Genomic DNA, 18,531 nt, shown 5'->3' on the forward strand with positions numbered 1-18,531 from the left:
TTGTTGTATTTCTAGGAATGCTTAAAGAAAATTCCTTTGAAATAAAATTCATGCAGCCTTCAAAGGAAAAGTGTTCGAATAAAAGACCTTGGCTCTTACAAGGAAATTAACAGGAAGGGTGATGTGTTGGTTGTTTTTTTTTTTTTTTTCCATTTCTTAAAAGAGTTAGGATACATAAATAGAAAGTATTTCCATTGCCAGGAAACACCGAGCACGTTGGATTCTGAGATGCCTAAGGTGCAATCGTTCCTGCTGAAAATTGTCAGCTGATGTAGTGCTCCCTGGTATGCAGACACCATTGTAGGCAGTATTTCAATAGCCAATGCTTTTGTCATCCAAGCTGAACATTAGAGCTGTTGCTGTTCAATTATAGATGTATTGTGGCAACCTTGAGGCAGCGGGCTTTTACCATAGTAAGAGAAGTAATTACTTTTATTTTTAAAGCATGACCAAATCATAAATCAAGAATCACTGACATCTCATGAAAGGAGGTGAGTTTTAAATCTCTTTAATAGGATAAATGGGTTTTAAGCATGTTGTGTAGGTCATTGTAACCTAAGCTAATGAATCTGGCTTTAACAACCTGTATGAAAGTAATTACGGTGATAGAAACAGTCTCCGCAGGTTTAATGCCTGGAATATGTAGGCTGAGCAATCCAAGTTTATATCCCTGTTCATCTTGTTGCCTTTAGCTTTGGCAAGAGCACTGAACAAGATGGAAACTAAACCTGTGAGCTAAGAATCTGGATCTTGCCATGAGTGAGAAAGGTAAAGGTGGCTCAGTGGCCAAAGGATGGGTCTCAAATCCTAGTGGAGCCAGCTCAGTCATTGTTACTAGTCTGATAAATCAGGAAAGCTCTGGGAGGTGCAGACTGTGTAGCTCTTTCTACAGAGCCTTTCAGATGCGACCTCTTAATTAGACTATTTTTCTTCTGAGAGTTTCACATTCCAGCCATGTTTTCACCTAGCCCATCTGGATTTGGGACTTTCCCCTTGTGGCATAAAAGGACACATTTCACACTTCAAAGTAAGAGCTGAAAGATGAAGCTAAGATCAAGGGGTGGGAGAATGAAAGACTGAAAGAAAACAAAATGACAATGATTGGTATAAATGGCAGATGGAGAAGGTGGCAAAGGCAGGCAGGCAGCATGGTGGTGCTCAAGGAATGGGTTTGAGCAGGTTCAGCTCTGTTGGCATGTCACGCTCTCACTCATGTTAACCTACCTGTCTTCCACACCTCCTCCACCACCTGACTTTAAAAAGTGCTATTTAAGAGACTGTGAATTGTGATAAAATTACTTACTTTGAGGCTTTAAATGTGTTACTTGGTTTTGTAGCATCCCATCCCACAAAACCCTGGGACAGGGGTGACCTGTTCTGACATAGTGTGTTGTAGTGAAGACAGGGGTGGATGCTCCAAGCTTGACCTGATCCCAGTGGCTTTAGGTGGTAATGGGAGAAGCAGGTCTTTTATTTCCACATCCCTGGGAATGGGGAGATGATGGTGGTGGTGGGACAGTGCACATCAGTGCTCCCACGCTAAGCCTGCACAAGTCTGGCAGTGCTGACTTGTTTGTTCTCTTTCTTTGGGGGAAAGAATATCACACTATACTTTGTTTCATAATGGAAAAAAAAAATAAATTATTGCCCTTTAGGCACAGAAATTTCCATAGCCATTTCCATAGCAGCAGTCTGTGAGAGTAGGCGTCATTGTCTGTCCTGAGTGTCCTGTGGGCATGCACTGTCAGCAGCAAGTGCTGACACCAATCCACCAGCCTGTGTGGAAATCTCTGATGTGTGTGTGACAGCGAACAATGAAAACAAGGTGAAGAAGTTGGGCATCCGAGAATGGCCCAAGGGTGATTTACTCCCCCACTGTGTGGGCAAATCCTACCTTTTCAGAAAAGGGGTTAGAAATCACTGTTATAGCTTCTGTATATCTCAGAAAGCATCTTAATGTGTTTAATTTTTCAAACAAACTCAGTTTTCTGCCTGAAGGACAAAATCCTAAAGGGCTAAGTTAATTAAAAAGATGAATGGGGGAAAACAGAGCAAACACGATACAATTATTATGTTTTAATGTATATACAGCAATGTAATCATGTTGCATGCTTGGCATAGATGAATTAAGGGAATAAGAGCCTTAAAAACCTAGCATTTTTGAAAATGTTTTATCACGTAGAATGGTGTTAAAAGTTCATGTTGGGACCTGGTTGTTTCATAGTCTCATTTGAATCACATGTTCATGCAATAATACAGTGTTGTTTATGTGCCTTCACCCCAAATGTTGCCACTGTGAATGCAAATGTGTTGCTTTAGATGCTAGAGTGGGAAGCACTATTCTTAAAAGAAAAAAACAAACAAAAAAAAGCCACAAAAACATCCCCAAAAAGGCACCCACTCACCAGCAGTGACCCAGAAACATGACTGTGCTCCCTCTGCATTTTACAAGTGTTCTTAAGGATAGGAAAAAGGTAATAGTAATAATAAAAAAAAAGATAGATGTTAAAAAACACGAAGATAAATGATTCTGCTCAGCCTGCTGGTTTAACATACAATGTGGAGAAGCAAATGGGACACGGTGACAGACCCACATGCACCGTAACGGATGGCTGTGTCCAGGTGGCAGAGGCACAGCAGCCCAACTCCAGTGGTGTCAGCTGGATTGGGGCGTCAGGCAGCAAAGGGAGCCTAAGCATGAACATACCAGGTAGAGCTTAAAGCTAAAATCTACCAGCCTGGCTTTGTGCAATGGCGATAAAGGGGGCTCCTGCTCTGGGAGAGGTTGTGTCCTTGAGGTGCAGCAGTGGGAGGTGCTGCACTGAGGGGCAAGGGGCTGCCTGAAGTGGACTTTTTAGTGTTGGTTGGTTGGTTTGAAGTCTCTTGAAAGCATTGCTAAGCATCAGAGATTTCCTTCATGAAGAAGGGAGGAAACGTGGGCTTTCACCCTGAAGTCATCTGAGATTTTTAATCGCAGTATGCAGTGTCTTCACTCTGCTGTCTGTCTTTTAGGGGATTAATGATTTAAGAGGTGAGTCTCTCTGTCTTTGAGGAAAAGATTACTAGGATGTTTCCTGGCTGAGCTGAGAGACAGCTCTTGTGACCTTTTGTGTATCTTACTGCAATAAAAATACCCAGGGCCTGCAGAAAATATTCAGTCCCAACCATTTTGAGGAAATCAGCTTGGAAGTGCCAGATGCTTCTGGAAGAGTTAATCTTCCATGTAAACATTTGCACAACCTCCTGGTATCCACTGAAAGTAGGTGTTCCTTTCTGTTTTCTCTTCTTACTCCCTGATGCTTGATCAGCTCAAGAGGACACTGTTCTGGCAGTGTGTGTATCTAGACAAGGAGGGAAACCAGGGCTGATGTAATAGGGTTTGTCTGTGGTTGCCCCTCTATTGAGGTCTGATGGTCTCATATTCCTTGGGGTCACATACACCCCCATGGAAGGTGGTTCCCCAGAGCCTCTGCTTGGTCTTGATTTGGGCTGGTCTGGAAAAGTCCTCTGCTCTTTGGTGTGCAGCAATACATCTAGTGTGAGCAGTATTGCTACGGCTAACGCGAAGGGACAGCCACTGTAAGGCTGATCCTGGCTGCGCTTCAGCTTGTGGCAGCTGTGAGGTGGCTGACAGGCTCCTGCCTGAATGTGTGATATACCTACACAGGCCTTTTTCTTTCCAGAGTGACATTACTACTGTTTGATCAAGCAGGACAACATTTGCACATCAGAGCTATGTTACAGCTGCTTCCATCTGACAGCTCCTGAGCGTATTTATCTCTAGGAGTGGAGTCACTGGGAGCGAAGATAAATGTTGGCTCTCCTACAGGGAACGGGCAGTTAGATTACGTCCATCAGTATGTCACTGGCATTCATGCAGCCTGGCAGGAACACTGCCAGAGCACCAGCAACGCCGGGTCCCTGGGCATCTGCACCAGGGCAGCATCCCCTGCGTGCTGCTATTGCAGCAGCCCCTAGAGATCAAGCAAATACTTCCACAGCAAAATGAAACCTCCTCAGACTTGGTTTCTTTAACCTTTTGAAGCCCTGTTTTAACCTGGTTCTTCATGGGTGTTTCTGCATGCAACAGATTCCTGGTGCAGTAATTAGGTTTTCAGTACTGAAGCATTTAAGTCAAGTGTCTTAATTTTTGCACTAATGAACTGGGATTCCCCTTGGGTTGTCACACAAGCTGTTTCAGCATCGCAGAAATCTCTCCGTGCCAAAATATCTCTGGTATCTTTTGGGAAGCAGTAGTGACAGCAGTTTGTTTCTCCTGTGAGCCCTCCATGCCATCGAGCTGTTTGCTTTCCGCTTGTGTCAGGGGTGACTTTAACAATCCAGTTCCCTTTAGGCAGCAGAACTCGTTGCTAATTTTTCCTGTGAGCAGCTTTCTACCCACTTCCAGCCTAAGCTGAAGCTCCTCCTTCTCCCCGATATGATTTATTCAGAGACTGCAGTATGACTTGGGACCAGTGGTAAAAGTGAAAAGTAGGTGCTGCTGGGGCACAACCTGTCTTTTGTGTAAACTACATAGACGAATGTTGCTGGCACCTCTGTGCTGATGCTCATGGGGACCTGGGGGTAGGACTGTGTTGGCCAACACTCACTGGTAAAAATCTCCCTTCAGACAGCAAAGCATGCTGCTGCCTGCTGGGCTGTGACCACTCAGATAACTCTGTTTGGACAGCAGTCAGAGCCAGCAGCTCTTTGCCAGCATATTAACTAGACAATTCACTACACTTTGCTAAATATTTACACCTGAATTTTAGCAACAAATCCTCTTGCATACAGAGATGCTTTGGGCTGTGAGGAAAGATGCAACATACTGAAAAAAAAAACCAACCTAGGAATCCCTAAAAGTAGCACTAGTTTTACCCAACATAAACAGCTCCTGTGTGGTTGAGCTATGGTCTCTTTAACTCCAATAATTTGTTTTAAGATTTAACAGGAAGACAAGCAGATGATTTAGATGTTTTTCTGTTGTAGTGGTAGACAAAGAGGAACATCAGGCCGGAGTGGATTGGAGGTAACCACCTGGAGAATATGAAGAAAAGCAGGGTTTTTCATGGCTGAGCTGCATCTGGGCAGACCGCTGTTTTGGGGAGGCATCACCTTGATGTGCGCTGCCAAGAGGGACAGGCGAAACGATTCCCATCTCCTAACGATAGAAGTGAAAATGATGAGAGGCAAGGGAACACGTCCTGGCGTGTGGTGAGGAACTGGCAGGAGTGAGCTAATGAGGCATCCCGAATGCCAGGCGCAGTAAATTCAGAGTTAGCTGCAGGACATCTTCCATCAAACCTAATGCTGCCTTTCCAAGGTGCCAGGAGATGGCCTTGGCCTGGTGAGGATGACCCACATGGGTGGTAATACTGAACTGCACCTAGCCCCCAGACCAGACTAGTTCTTACTGGTGCAATAATCTTACAGATCTAGAAAGCAGAGGAAGGTCTCTGACTCGGCAGCTTCAAGGTCATGCGTTTTGTAGAAAGATTATGCTGTTTTTATAAAAACAACATCATTACCTTCGTATGCATTTTTGAGACTGGACATGTGTCCAGTTGCTGATATTACAATGTTAGACCTGCAGCAGGTAAGTCTCACTGTCTGCATAGCTCTACAGGAGAATGTTTGCAATGAACAAGTCTGGGCTTCTATTTCTTTTCAAAAAAAAGCATGTTTGTCCACTCCCTGAGTGTAAACTTAGTGATAAAAACAGTGGGAACCAATCTGAATGAACTATGGAGGTGGTTTGCTATATATCAGGTGCACGGTACACACTGTACCAACTTAAATCCTTAATTAGTTGGAACAGAAATTAAACTCAGCAAATTTTATTTTTGGGCTAAGGAAAGAGAAGTGGCAACCATTCAACCTTCTTGCAGTGCCATAGCCTGCCCTCCTTTAGCTAAACTCCCTGAGCTGAGGCAACTGATATTCTCACCCTGGGTAAATGCTTACTGTCAGAGATACTTAGAATGGGATTCACAGGATGTTCTGATTAAAATCTGGATCCTTGCAAACAACAAAAGCTAAGGGGGAAAACAAAAATACAGGGCTTGAATTTGCAAATGAAATCATATTTCATGCACAAATGAGAAGAAGTTGTAAAATCTTCACAGGCATGAGAACCTCTGCAATTTCATGTGCATGCAGCTGGCTCTCCAGAGCCTTGCCAGGGCTTCTTGTTTGTTTATTCTAAGCAAAATCATAAAGGGGAGGAAGCCAAGCCCCAGCACCAGCAGCCTTTTTTTCTGGTGGTCATCTAATGTTCACCTGGGAAGCCAAAAGATTCGAAGCCCATCAACCCCTCGGCAGGTCTTAACTCTTTGTTCATAATGTCTGAATAGATGACATAGGTGTGAATTAAACAAAACCAAAACAAAACATGAAGAAATGAGAAAAACTGTCTCAGCTTACTGACACTAAAGTTAAACTGGAGAAAGCTCTCTCCTCCTTCTCACCTAATTCCTTCCTGGCAGCCGCCTCTTGGTTTCTTTCTTTGTGCCCATAGTACCCCTCAGGCTGTATCTGGGCAGAGGTCCCCATCAGACAGCATTAATTAAAGTGTATCTCTCTCCCCCGAGCCCTTACAACCCATCTTTTAGGTCCATCTAGGCAGATTCAGTTTTTCACCTTGAAACTTCTTTTGCTTCTTTATCTATGTGACTGCCTGGCTGTGCTTCTTAATTAGATGACTGACTTCTTCTTGCAAATCTTATCCAGAAATACAATTTTTATCAATTCTGCAGAGATTCAGAGAAATATGAATGACAGCCTCTTAATATTCCATGATTTCATAGCAGCTGCCACTAAGGGCTTGTACAATGATGGGGTTTATGCAGCCAGAAGGGCAAGTTGTTCTGAAATTAAGCAGGAGATGCTGTAGTTGTGTCACAGTCTGCCGTCTGTCATGAAAATACAGCTGAAAAAGGCAGAAAGGGTGGAATTTACAGCATGATTGCATCCTTGCAGTGCCTGGTGTCCTCTTTGTCCTGCAGAAATACCGCTCAGCTTCAACGAGGTAAAATTGTGGTTGGCCAAAAGTGATGGATGGCTGTGAAGATGGCCATATGGTGGTCAGCAATGGATGGTTGGCCATCTGTATGCTAATGAATGACACGGGCTCTTCCTGAAGTTACTCCCCAGATGGCAGCGGGAGAGGCTCAGCCTTTCTGTGTCTGGATGTACAAGATCCTGCGATGAATCGAATGGGCAGGGCACGAAGGAAAGGGCGAACTGAAGATAACACCAAGATAATCTTATCAGACATAGTAATTCTTGCAAAGCCAGCCTAGCCGCTACTTTGAGGAAGTGTCTTGGACTTCAGAGCAAAATAATCTTTGCTTTACCTCATAGAGACACCCAGCTGGATCAGGAGGGTGAATTAGGTGTAAATTTTGGGTACCAATACACACTGCTGAAACACTTAGAAAAAAAAAAAAACAAAACAGGAAAGCTCCTAGAAGTCCTGGCAGAGCTAAGCTATGTCCCCTATCCTGCCTGTGAAATTTGGAAAAGTGACTAGCAGCTCCAAGCGTTTCCCCTGCAAGGTGTCAAGCGTGGGATTTGTTTTCTTTCTGGGACTTCGAATCCCAGGCAGCTGAAGGGATGATTTCACCATGCCACAGACATTAAGGCACTGTTTGCACTGGGGCACACTGGGCTCTTTCTACCTGATCTTCCAAAGCGTTCTTCTAATTTAATTTATTAAATTATATTAAATTTATTTAAATTTAAGATCCAATGAATTTAAAAGCCTGTGCATGCCAAAATTTTGAAATATATTACTATGACTTGGGAGCCTGCAGTTCAGTGCCTTAGAGTGGCAAATGCCCGGTTCCTTCCTGCCCATGAGTCCCGTGGGGTGCTGATCTGCACACAACTGCTTCTAAAAGTTTGGCTGAGCAGGATATATCTGAGCTCACATAATAACGCCTGTCACGCAAGCTGCAACTGGGTGCACTCCTTCAAAGTCCCATGCGAATGTCTCTACCACCAGACCGTTCTCACCTCCAGCACAGCAAGAACACTGTTCTCTTAGCAGTTGGGTTTGCCTACGTTTTCAAGCATGAAGCCAGAAGGAAGCTGCATAATGCAGACAACTTAAATGGACTGGTTCACTTAAAAAACCCTCTGCCACTTCCTGCTGTTTTCCAAGCTGCTAAAAAAATTAAAAAGACAATAATTTATGCCGTTGTAGACAAGTAAAATAGCACAATTAATTGCATTTTAGTTTTTGTAACCTCCTTTGTCTTGCAAAATTGCAAGAAGGTTTAAGGCTAGATGAAAGGATATGAAAGTGAATAATTAAGAATAATAAGAGGTAGGTTTGCCTCAGAACAGGTTTATTGTTTTAGTGGGATGTATCAGACATCTCTATGTGGGAACATATGTACCATTTTCTTTTTGTTTGTCTAGGATCTGTTGAAAGGGAAGGGCACTCGGCAAAGGGGTTAAGAAAACAAAGTTATTCTCAGCTGTACAATTTATTCTGCTCAGGGCTGTTACAGATTTGCCAGCTTGGTATTGAATTTATCATCCCAGGAAGGCATGAGAAGTTCCTCCTGTTCCTGCAAACCATGATGTGAGCTCCAGGAAATGAGATGGGACCTTCTCAAAGGAGCACGCTTGCCATGCTCATCCCTTCCATAAGGTGTTCTTCAAATGAAGAGTGTTGCCTGCTTTTGGCCATGTGGGCTCCAGCTCCAGGAAGAGGGCTGTAACCGCTTTCCTGTGTTTGCACTCTTTCTTACCTCCAGCTGTACAGTTTGTATAAAATGCAAATGATCCTAATCAGATCAGACCCTAAAACTGGGGTGCTTAAAGAGAGCAAGCCAACCTCGCACAAATGCATTTTGCTGCTGGGCTCGGGATCCCTGTGAGGTAGGGATGCTGCTGCTGATCTTTGGGACTGGATTTGTACAAGAGTGCGTTCAGCCAAATGTCTCTCCAGTACACTCCGGTGCTGCATTTATACCAGACATGAACGAGTCACTTAAATTCTGTCACTTTTTGTAGTTTTCTATAAATCCATAGATACTTAAACTTGCTACAGATCACTAAATAGTGTAATGTGTCCTGCTGGCAGTGGCATTCATCAGTTCCTTTTTGTTCAGCCAAACGATTTGTGCGTGACTAAAACATATTCACCTCTCCTGATGTGACGCCCAGAGACGGAGCCTACTCTGCCACAAACTGCAGCCCAAGTTGTCCCCCAGCCTGTGCGTGTCCCCTCCAAGCCTTCGCTCCAGGTACAGCACTGGGGCAGCACCTCTGTTTTGTACAAGCCAGCTCCAGCCATGATGTGCAGTGAAAAGGAAAATATTGTTTCACTTGGCCATGGCTGCCCCAATAAATCTGTCTCTGGGATGTAACTGGAAATCTGATGATGGATGTTAATTATTCAGCTAATTGAGAGATGAGTTAATTTTTGTGTCAAGCCGTGCAAACTAGTCAATGGGTTTAGAATCATCCAAGCTTAATACCAGTCTTTTTGACATGCCTCTGATAGCCTTTTACTTTTCATTTTTCCTCTACATTAGCAGAGAGGTTAACATTATGTATTCTTTCCAGAAAGAAAAAACAATATCAAGTGTTCTAAAAGCTATGACCTGAAGGTTTTCATTGTGTTGTTCATTCAAGGGCAAGGCTTGTATTCAGAATTGTGAAGAGGTAGACAACAATGTGGATCAACATAATAAAAATTATTCAGCTGAAAGAAAAAGGAAAAAAAAAAACCCTACACCAAAAACCTGGAGATCAAATATTTGCTGGTAAATGCAGTGAAACAGGTATAAAGAGATGGTTGTGTTCAGAGCTGTAAAGACCAAATTACCTTCCCAGCAAAAGGGCTGCTAAGTGAGGTTTCCATCCCACCAGCAGCTGCTTCCTGCTGACGTCAGTGGCTTTTCTGTGAAATAATGGGGCAATTACGCCTTGTTGGCTTCAGGAGTATTTGTAGGGAACAAGAGAAGCATGAGTTGGTCAGGGCACTCTGCCACAGCGGCAGAGCATCGCCCACCGGCAGGAGCTCCAGGGTGTCTCTAGGACAGGAAATCTGAATTTTATTTTTGTTTTTTTCCTTGCGAATAATGCCCCCAGCTGCTCTGACTTTGGCTGTTGAAACATGCTTGGTTCCACACAGTAGCTTTGACCCATGGAAAACGTGTGAGTAAGTCCTCAGGCTGAACTGGGGTGGATGGAGGCAGTTGTTGTCCTCTGCAGAGCTGCCAAATCTCCCTTTCCTGGCGGCGAAGGGCAGCATCGCGCAGGAGCACTGCAGCAGCGCAGATGGGCTGAGCTGCAGAAGGTAACAGAGCACTTCCCCAAATTTTCTCTCCAGTGCCTTAGCTTCTGAGGCTAATGAAGCTTTGAGGGATAATGTGAATTGCTGCATAAATTGATATCCTTTGCTAATTGCATCAGCATTTTGCTTTGATGAAAGCCTAGTATCTGGTGCCAAGAAACTAATAACATACAACATCAATAGCTACTTTACAAAAAACAAAAGTCAGTGATTGATTGAACGTCTGATTATTCATGGAGCCATGAGTCAGCTCACCAGGAGATGTTTTTTAAGGGTTCAGTGGAAGACTATTTCAACATGATAAGGGATCATCCCTCAAAGAAACCACTCCAAACATTGTCAGAACACCATTCAGGCTACTAAGATGAAGGTCATCTTGTTCTGCTTGCTGAGACAAGACTCATCACCACCCACATGTTGCTTCAATCCTCTCTAGCTTTTTCCCCTCATCTGCCAGCCAGTCATCTTCTCCTGGTTGCAGAAAATCAGGTGGCCAGAAACACTATTGAAGGTCTTCACAGCCAAATCACTCGCAGGCCAGGGCTGCTGTGAATGCCTCACAAGCATTTTCTTGTCCAAATCGGATTGAGGCAGGTCATCTATTTTTAGCTTGGGGTCTGACAGAAGGAAAAGCCCTGATATTCTTGTTATGCGCTGCCAAGCACCTCTGTGTCAGATGGTTGGTAGTAAACAATTTGTTATTACGTGGCAGTTGGTTGGAAATGGAAACTCATTCACTCAAGTTTTCTAAGGACATAAAAAAGCCCTGCGAAGCGGAACCATTCATCGAGAGCTGGGGGCCACATCCTGCATGGCCATGACTGGTCCTACTGCCTTGCAGTGGCCTCCCTTGCTTCTCGCTGCCAGCTTGTTACACCTATTTTGGACACTTTTATCTTGACCTTGTGGCAACCTCCTGTTACTGCTGTGGTGTTGACAAATACATTCTGTATCTATAACCTCTGCGGTCCCACAAGACCCCTCTCTATCACTGCTACGCAAACCAAATGTTTGCATGGGCAGCAGGGTCACACAGTGCTGCAGTGGAGACGTGAAAGCCAAGAGCTGATTTTGCTTCCCCACTGAGGGGAAGCACAATATGCATTCAACACCCTTATTTTCTTAGGTGTAATTTTTTTATAAAAACTGTTTGCCACAGCTATGAGGAAACGGTTGGTTCTCCACTGGTGTGGGAGGCAGTGTGGGTGCTTGCTCAGCCGGCACCGCAGGAACAAAAACAAAAACCCTGACAGATGCTGCAAATACGTAGCTGCCTGTTAACCACAGCCAAAATGACTGCTGACTCGTGTAAATATTTAGCGACACCAATGAAGCATGAGAAAGTTTGAACAGAGAGTGGAAACAAGCCCAAAGGTGGAGTGCTGTGGGACAGTGTTTCGGGGATGTACGTGCACCCACCTGCCTGTTGGAGCCAAAGGTTAAAACACATGTCAGTGCTCTAGAAAAATACACCCAGGGTGCATCAAAGCATTGCTTGTGTCCAAATGAAGCAAGAACTGAAGAAAACCATTGAAACCACATAGGGAACCATGGAGTGTTATCCACCAGTTTCCTCACCCTTCAGCTCCTGGCTCCACTGGTTCACCTGCATGACTTTTATTCCCGTGTCTTCCTTCTTTCTTTCTCATTGGTACCAAGCATGTTACTGGAAGGTCTTAATGAGCAATATATAAATGTCTACATTGCTAAACAGATTTCTGAGAACAAATAATTTCAAGCCAATCTAATTTATTTCTAAGATCAAGGTGAGGTATGTGTTGATGGTCTTTATCTTCACAGGTCTTTTGATGCTGTCCTTGTGACATTCTTTTAAACTAGTAGAGGAAATACAGGCTACAAAAAATTGTGGCAAGGTGGATGTATTAAAACTGAAAGCCTGTTTACAAAGAGCAGTGATTTAGAGGCAAAGATGTGTCCAGTTTTGTTGCACATCATGAAGGAGGGGGTGCAGTGAGGGGGAGAAAGGAGTCCAGAGGAAAAACACCAAAAATAATTGAAGCTTTCTAAAAAAAACCCTCTCCCTTATCAGAAATTGTGGTTAGAATAGGATTTGTTTAGTTCAGAGGAGGAATAACAAACTTATTTGTCTGAGATGACTGGAGGCAAGTGGTGAGCTGACAGGGAGCAGGAGGGAGCTGGCACGGCAGCTGATGGGCTGGGAGGTGCAGGGGTGAGGCAGCATATTGGCTCCTTGTGCCAAGCCTGGGATTTGGCATTGCAATGAGAAGGTTTTCTTTAATTCTTCTCCTGCCTGGTGCGGGTGTGGTCTACGTGAATCTGCTCCAATGCAGAGGGTGGGACCCCAGCAGCTCTTGCTGTCCTTTCACACCCTGCATCCCTAGGACTCTCACAGTCTCAGCTCTGAGTCTCTGAAAACCACACGAGGCAAACTTCTGGATGTTTTGTGCAGGTGCTCAGGCCATGACTGTACTGGAAGAAGTCAGTTCTTGCTTGCATAAAGTATAAGCTGATTAAATTGAGTGTAGAAGCTTCTATGATCCGGGGCAGTAGTGTCCAAATCACACTGAGAATTACCTTTAAGTCCTGTCAACGTGAAGAATCTGCACTTGCTTAACCTGACTCCACTTTTCACAATAATACAGTTAAATGAATGCAAGTCTGTGTGTTGAAAGAGTGGCTTATTTTAATTAATCTTAAACCAGTTCCAGATCACATGCAGTAACTAGGAACAAGTCACCAAAACCGATGTGTGTCTGTGTAGCGTTTTCCCTGTTTAACTAAATGGGTTTCAGGTCATGTTTTTATTTCAAATGATGCAACTTTTATGGGAAAAAGCTTGGATCATTGAAGCAATCTTAAAATTTTTACTCTAAAACCTTACAAATTAAAAAAAATACTCATAGACGCCAGCAGAAAAGACATACGAGAGAGATCCAGGATGTTACTTTCATTATTCAGTTGGTTTAGTCATTGGGTTTCTCTGTCCCTGTCAGCCCCGCAAGCTGGGGCACTGCGGCGTTGTGCAAGGGAGGTGCACAGAAGCTGAAATCTGGTCTTCAGCTTTTCTTCACCTCCACATGTCTGAAACAGAATGGGTTTATTCTTGCTTTTTAAAACAGCGTGATGAAAGCAGTGGCATTGCATGCACTTGTACGGTTTGAATTTGGTCCAAGTAGGGGGATGACATGGATGTAAGAACATAACATTGATGTATCTTTTGTGGATACAGTGCAGGTCCTTTGTGGCAGCAGGGTGCAATTCCCAAATGTGTGTGTGTATCCCAGCCCTTGTTCCCCCATAGCTCATTGGTTTTATGTGGGGTTTTTTGTTTGTTGTTTTTGGTTTTTTTTTTTAAATCCAACCCAAAGGAGGAGTGTATGTATGGGTAATAAGTAACAACAGCATCATTCATAACTCTTCTACAGCTTCCTTTGTCTTCCAGTTTATGCCTCAACACTTGATGTTACCCATTATGCAGAGATCAATGTGTCAAAAAGAGGTAGATTTATAATGAAGACAATGCTGCTTCTGAGATTGGGAAAAAAAAAAAAAAAAAAGTAAAAAGTGAGATATTTTCCCTGAGTTAATCAAAGGAATTCAAAGGGAGTTTAAATCTTCCAATTTTCTTTGGCTCATGGAGAAGATGAAAAGTGTTCGACCTCCAGTAAACCAACTGAATTCATATGGTGGCTCTGTAGATAAATAAAATGTCCACCCAGACAGAATATTGATTACTTAGATACTATTTGCTGAATCACAAATAGGATCATCAAAAGCAACTGCAAGGAAGTACCATAAAATACATCAGGGCATCCAAAGTGTTGGGCTTAATGCAAATAGACAAGTTAAATAAGTGGTATCAGACCAACAAGGCTGAGAAATAGCAAGATGCCATTGCTCCATTGCATTAGTCATGGCAGTGGTAGGTCCTCTACACCAGCTCCCTCCCCAGCATCCATCACTCACTGTGACACTTGCTTTAGGGGGAGCAAACTGTTAAAGGGAGTGGGGCTGTCATGGAAAGTTTGGCCCCCAAATGCTTTTATCATCTGCTTGGCACTGAGACACTAGGCTTTTGACTGAGTGGTTTACTAGAGAAGGAATTACTCATCTGTGGCCATTGCAGTTGTATTTTTTTTTTTAAGTGTTGGTTATGAATTAGAGTTCTTAGCAGATTGCTGCGGTGACCATATCCTGGGGTTTCTGGTGATGCTGGCAGCATCATTGCTTGAGGCAGAGAGTACCCCAATGCTAGCCACTCTCACCTGATGGGGTGATCAACATACAGGGAGGTCCCATCACCTCTTGCTAGAGATAAGGGATAAAAGATAAAATGGTAGTTTTTTCCACCTCTTCAGAAACCTAGTCCTGGAAGAATGTATCTGCCTGGTAAAAAAAAAAAAAAAAAAAAAAAAAAAAAAAAAGGCAAATGTCTGTGCTCAAAGCTGAGGACTTTGAGCAACATCTAATTTCTAGGCAGAGACCTTGTGTCGCTGTTTCTGTGAGGGCTTATCCCAGATGGGAGCTGTGTCTCTGTGTGGACAGGTGTAAGGTGTAGGATCGCCTTGCCTGCCTGTCAGGTGGATCTTTTGTATGTTGATCAGGGTGGTGTGGGAAGCAAGAAAAGAGAAAAGAGGATTACGGGAAATGAGGCATGAAAGATTGATATGCACATCTTTTTGTCTTTCTTATGAAAGTGAGATCTGGGCAGTCCCACCGGGTATACACATTTTACTATCAGAGTGAACTGAAGATATTTTGTCAAAAAAGGTAATTTCAAATTTAAATTAATTCCTTAATCCTAAAAGAGGGGTACTTACTTCCTAAGGAAACTGCAATGAAAGATAACCTACATCAACTTTGTAACCAGTCGCAGGCTACAAAGTGCCAAAGTTACATATATACTTGCATGAAAGAAATTAAAATAAGCAACCTTTGCTCTTTCTATATTTGTGCAAGAAGTAGTGATAAAATGCATACTCTTTCACCTTCTTCTCTACAGAAAGTACACAAGCTGCAATTAATTCCAAGTGCAGCAGCACTGCTGGAAGAAGCGATCATAAACTAAACCTAAGACTAATAACCTGGGTAGTAATATTTCTAAGTTGAGATAATTTTGGACTTGTCATCTTTGGCTGAAGTTCTGAGCCAGGCATATTTTCTTTTATATTAAATATACTATGTGTCATGAAGCAAAAATGAAAATAACCCCCAACTTAATTTAAAAAGCTGTCTTCAGACAGAGCTGTAAAGTCTGCTTTGTTTGACTTTTCTTGGAAGACAGCAGACTTCAGATTGAAAGAATATGTGCTGTAGGAAACCTAGAACAATCCTTTAAGCAGACATGGGCATCTCCAATAGCTACTACTGTGGGGTATATACCTTTGGCTCTGAGCAGAGAAACGGGATGTAACTGGGGTCGATGGGGGGGGACAGACACTTTCATCCTGCTAAGGCTTGGCTATGGAAATCTTGAGGAAAATGTATTTAGAAAGGGACCCCTATGTACAGTAATTTATGCCATCTGGGACTTATCCACAGCCAAACAGTCTCACAGGGATCTGCTGAGTTACTGCATGATTTAGGAAATGAGGTACTGACCTCAGTTCCTTTTGAAGGACTTTTGTGTTGCCAGGCTTTTGTGTGAGTGAGTAGGATGAATTTGCACAAACGTCTTGGACCCAAAGAAGCAGAACAAAGGGACAAGAATGGTCTGATTAAAGAGATGAGCTGGATGGAGAATTTAACAGCTGAAGAGTAGGAGGCAGGCATTAGGGCTTGTGCTAGTATTAGGCCAGTAGGGCAGGGCTATGAAAATAGCTGTGTTAAAAAGACCCAGCAGCTGGAGACTAGGGATTTTAAGAAAATGCAAAGAATTCTTCTCAATTCAGTACCTAAATATCTTAAAAGCCAGACCTTAAGTTCAATGTCTAATGAACAGATACATGAACTAGCACCCGTTCCTTAGTGTTAGAGTCACCAAAAGTAAAGCTCCAACTTCAGGCTTCAGCATGGGTTGTGCTGCCACCACGGGAGGCTTCGGCATGTACCCGGTGGGGTTTGCACATACAACCTGCTTTGTGCATCACATGTGAGCACATATCTGGGGAGGTTTCTTCATTTTATGCTGGCACAGGTGAAGAAGTCAGGACACTGCAGTCGGGCTCCAGCATTCACTGAGCCTGTGGTGGGCTGCCAAAATCCCACCTCCGCCTGGGGCTGTGTTTACGAGTTTGTGCCTGTGAGGTAGGAGATAAAGTGGAGTCTTGTGGGGTTATGAACAAAATTTCTAATCTTTATTCCCCCATCTTATGAATGGCATGGTTACAGGTTAATAATTAACCAGTGAAGGTTAATGAAAATTTATGAGTCAGCTGCACTGGTCACTGGAGCCCTTTGCTTTCCTACGGCTTCAGACATTTTGGAGGCAGAGGTATTCACAGAAATGGCTTTGATGATTTGTTTGCATGTGGAGCTACTTGGTTCATCCCATTCCCAAATCTTTCCTTGTCCACTTTACTGCCCACGTGATGTTGCTCCCTGTTAGCTGCTTCTCTCCAGGCAGGCTTACCCAGTGTGTGTGGGGGATAACTTTAAAGCTAGCAAGGTTGGAGAATTAAATAGGGGTCCAATAAATGCGGTTTTAGCCTGATGCCTAGCTGGAGAAACTTGATCATTACAATATCAAACTATCCTCCTGCCATCAAGAGACAAATTAAAAGTTGTATCCATGCGTACAGGTGCTCTGTCTAAATACTCTCAGAGATGGCACACACAAAAGCAGGAGGGAGGGTCACTTTTCCCCCTTCTCTGAGCTCTGTGTTCATTGTAACAGGTGAATCATTTTTTTTATTATTAATGATTAACTTTTTTTCTGTGTTCTTACAGCCCGCAGTTGGGTACAGACTAGGAAGCAAGTAAAATCATGGTGACATCTAGTGGCTGCTGGGACTTGGCAGTGATTCCAGAGGGGAGGATACCCTCGCTCTGACCTTAAACCACGCTGTGCACAAAACAGAGGTGGAAATATCGAGCCTTTCAAGACCAACAGATTTACACGATCTGAATTTAGAGGCCTCCCCATCTTGCTCAAGGATAATATTGTTGGAATTTCTTTGAATAGTGCAGCTGTCCAAGAAGTCCTGCCATGCTCCCCTGCTGTCCTGGTTATACCCAGCACCTGGGATGCTTTGGAGAGACCAAAAATAGGTAAACGCCACCAAAATGGCCTTTTGTCTCCCAAATCCTACTGTTCTTTAGGACAGCCTCCCGTGTCCCACTGTCCTGCTCTCCGTGCTCACCAGCACCCACAGACTGTTTGTTGAAACGTAACACAGGAAGATTAGTTTGCATATGTCTAGTGACAGAAATTAAGGCCAATTACAGAAATATTTTGAAAAGCCAATTGCAAGGAAAGTAACAGGGCATTATGTGTTAGTTAACAAATGCAAAACCAAATATTCTCTGAAGCTGGAAGGTTTGGTGTGGGGTGCTAGAATACAGACTGATTTCATGCCAAGTAGAACTGGCACTTAGACGAGAAACATTGATGTGATTTGAGTTTAAATGCATAGGTTGTGCAGCCTGCAAGAACAGGGTACTGCCAATATGTATCAGAAGTATGCAGATAAGCATGGCTGAGGAAGTGTTTGAAAAAAAGCAAATGCAGAAAGGAAGGAACATCTGTGTATTGGAGGGCTCTCAGCAGCTGTTTCCCCCAGGGCAGGCTCAGGGAAGGGTTACCCACAATGTGAGGCTGAGCACAGATGCCAGGCTGGTCTCTTCCCATTGCTCACCGCTCTGTGCCTTTGAATGGGGAAATATACTTTGATTTTTGTAGTGATGAACGAGTGAAATCGTATTTGGGTTCTGCTCAAACAAATCAGCAATAATTTCAGAGTGAGTAATGTGGGGACAAGGCTGGCACACGTAGCAGCACTGTATCGCTGATGGTGTGCTCGCCACTCTCCAGCACGCAACCACAGCCTTTCATTAACCGGGCACCGCCTCACCCAGCCAGTATTTCTTAGACTAAAACATAAAATAAGCACACATTCAAAAAATGAAATGTAGTGAAATAAACAGATATCAGAGGCGTACCTAGAGGTAGGTCGTTCCTCCCCACGCACCATCTGCTCTGCAGTCACACATCTCCACGTGCTCCCGTGGCCATCCAGCCAGCTTGGCTGCGGGTCACTGGCAGCTGGCCAGCAGCTCTCACGTATCCTGTACTTACG

The sequence above is a fragment of the Athene noctua genome, chromosome 9 (assembly GCF_965140245.1).
Source record: "Athene noctua chromosome 9, bAthNoc1.hap1.1, whole genome shotgun sequence".
Lineage (NCBI taxonomy): Eukaryota > Metazoa > Chordata > Aves > Strigiformes > Strigidae > Athene > Athene noctua.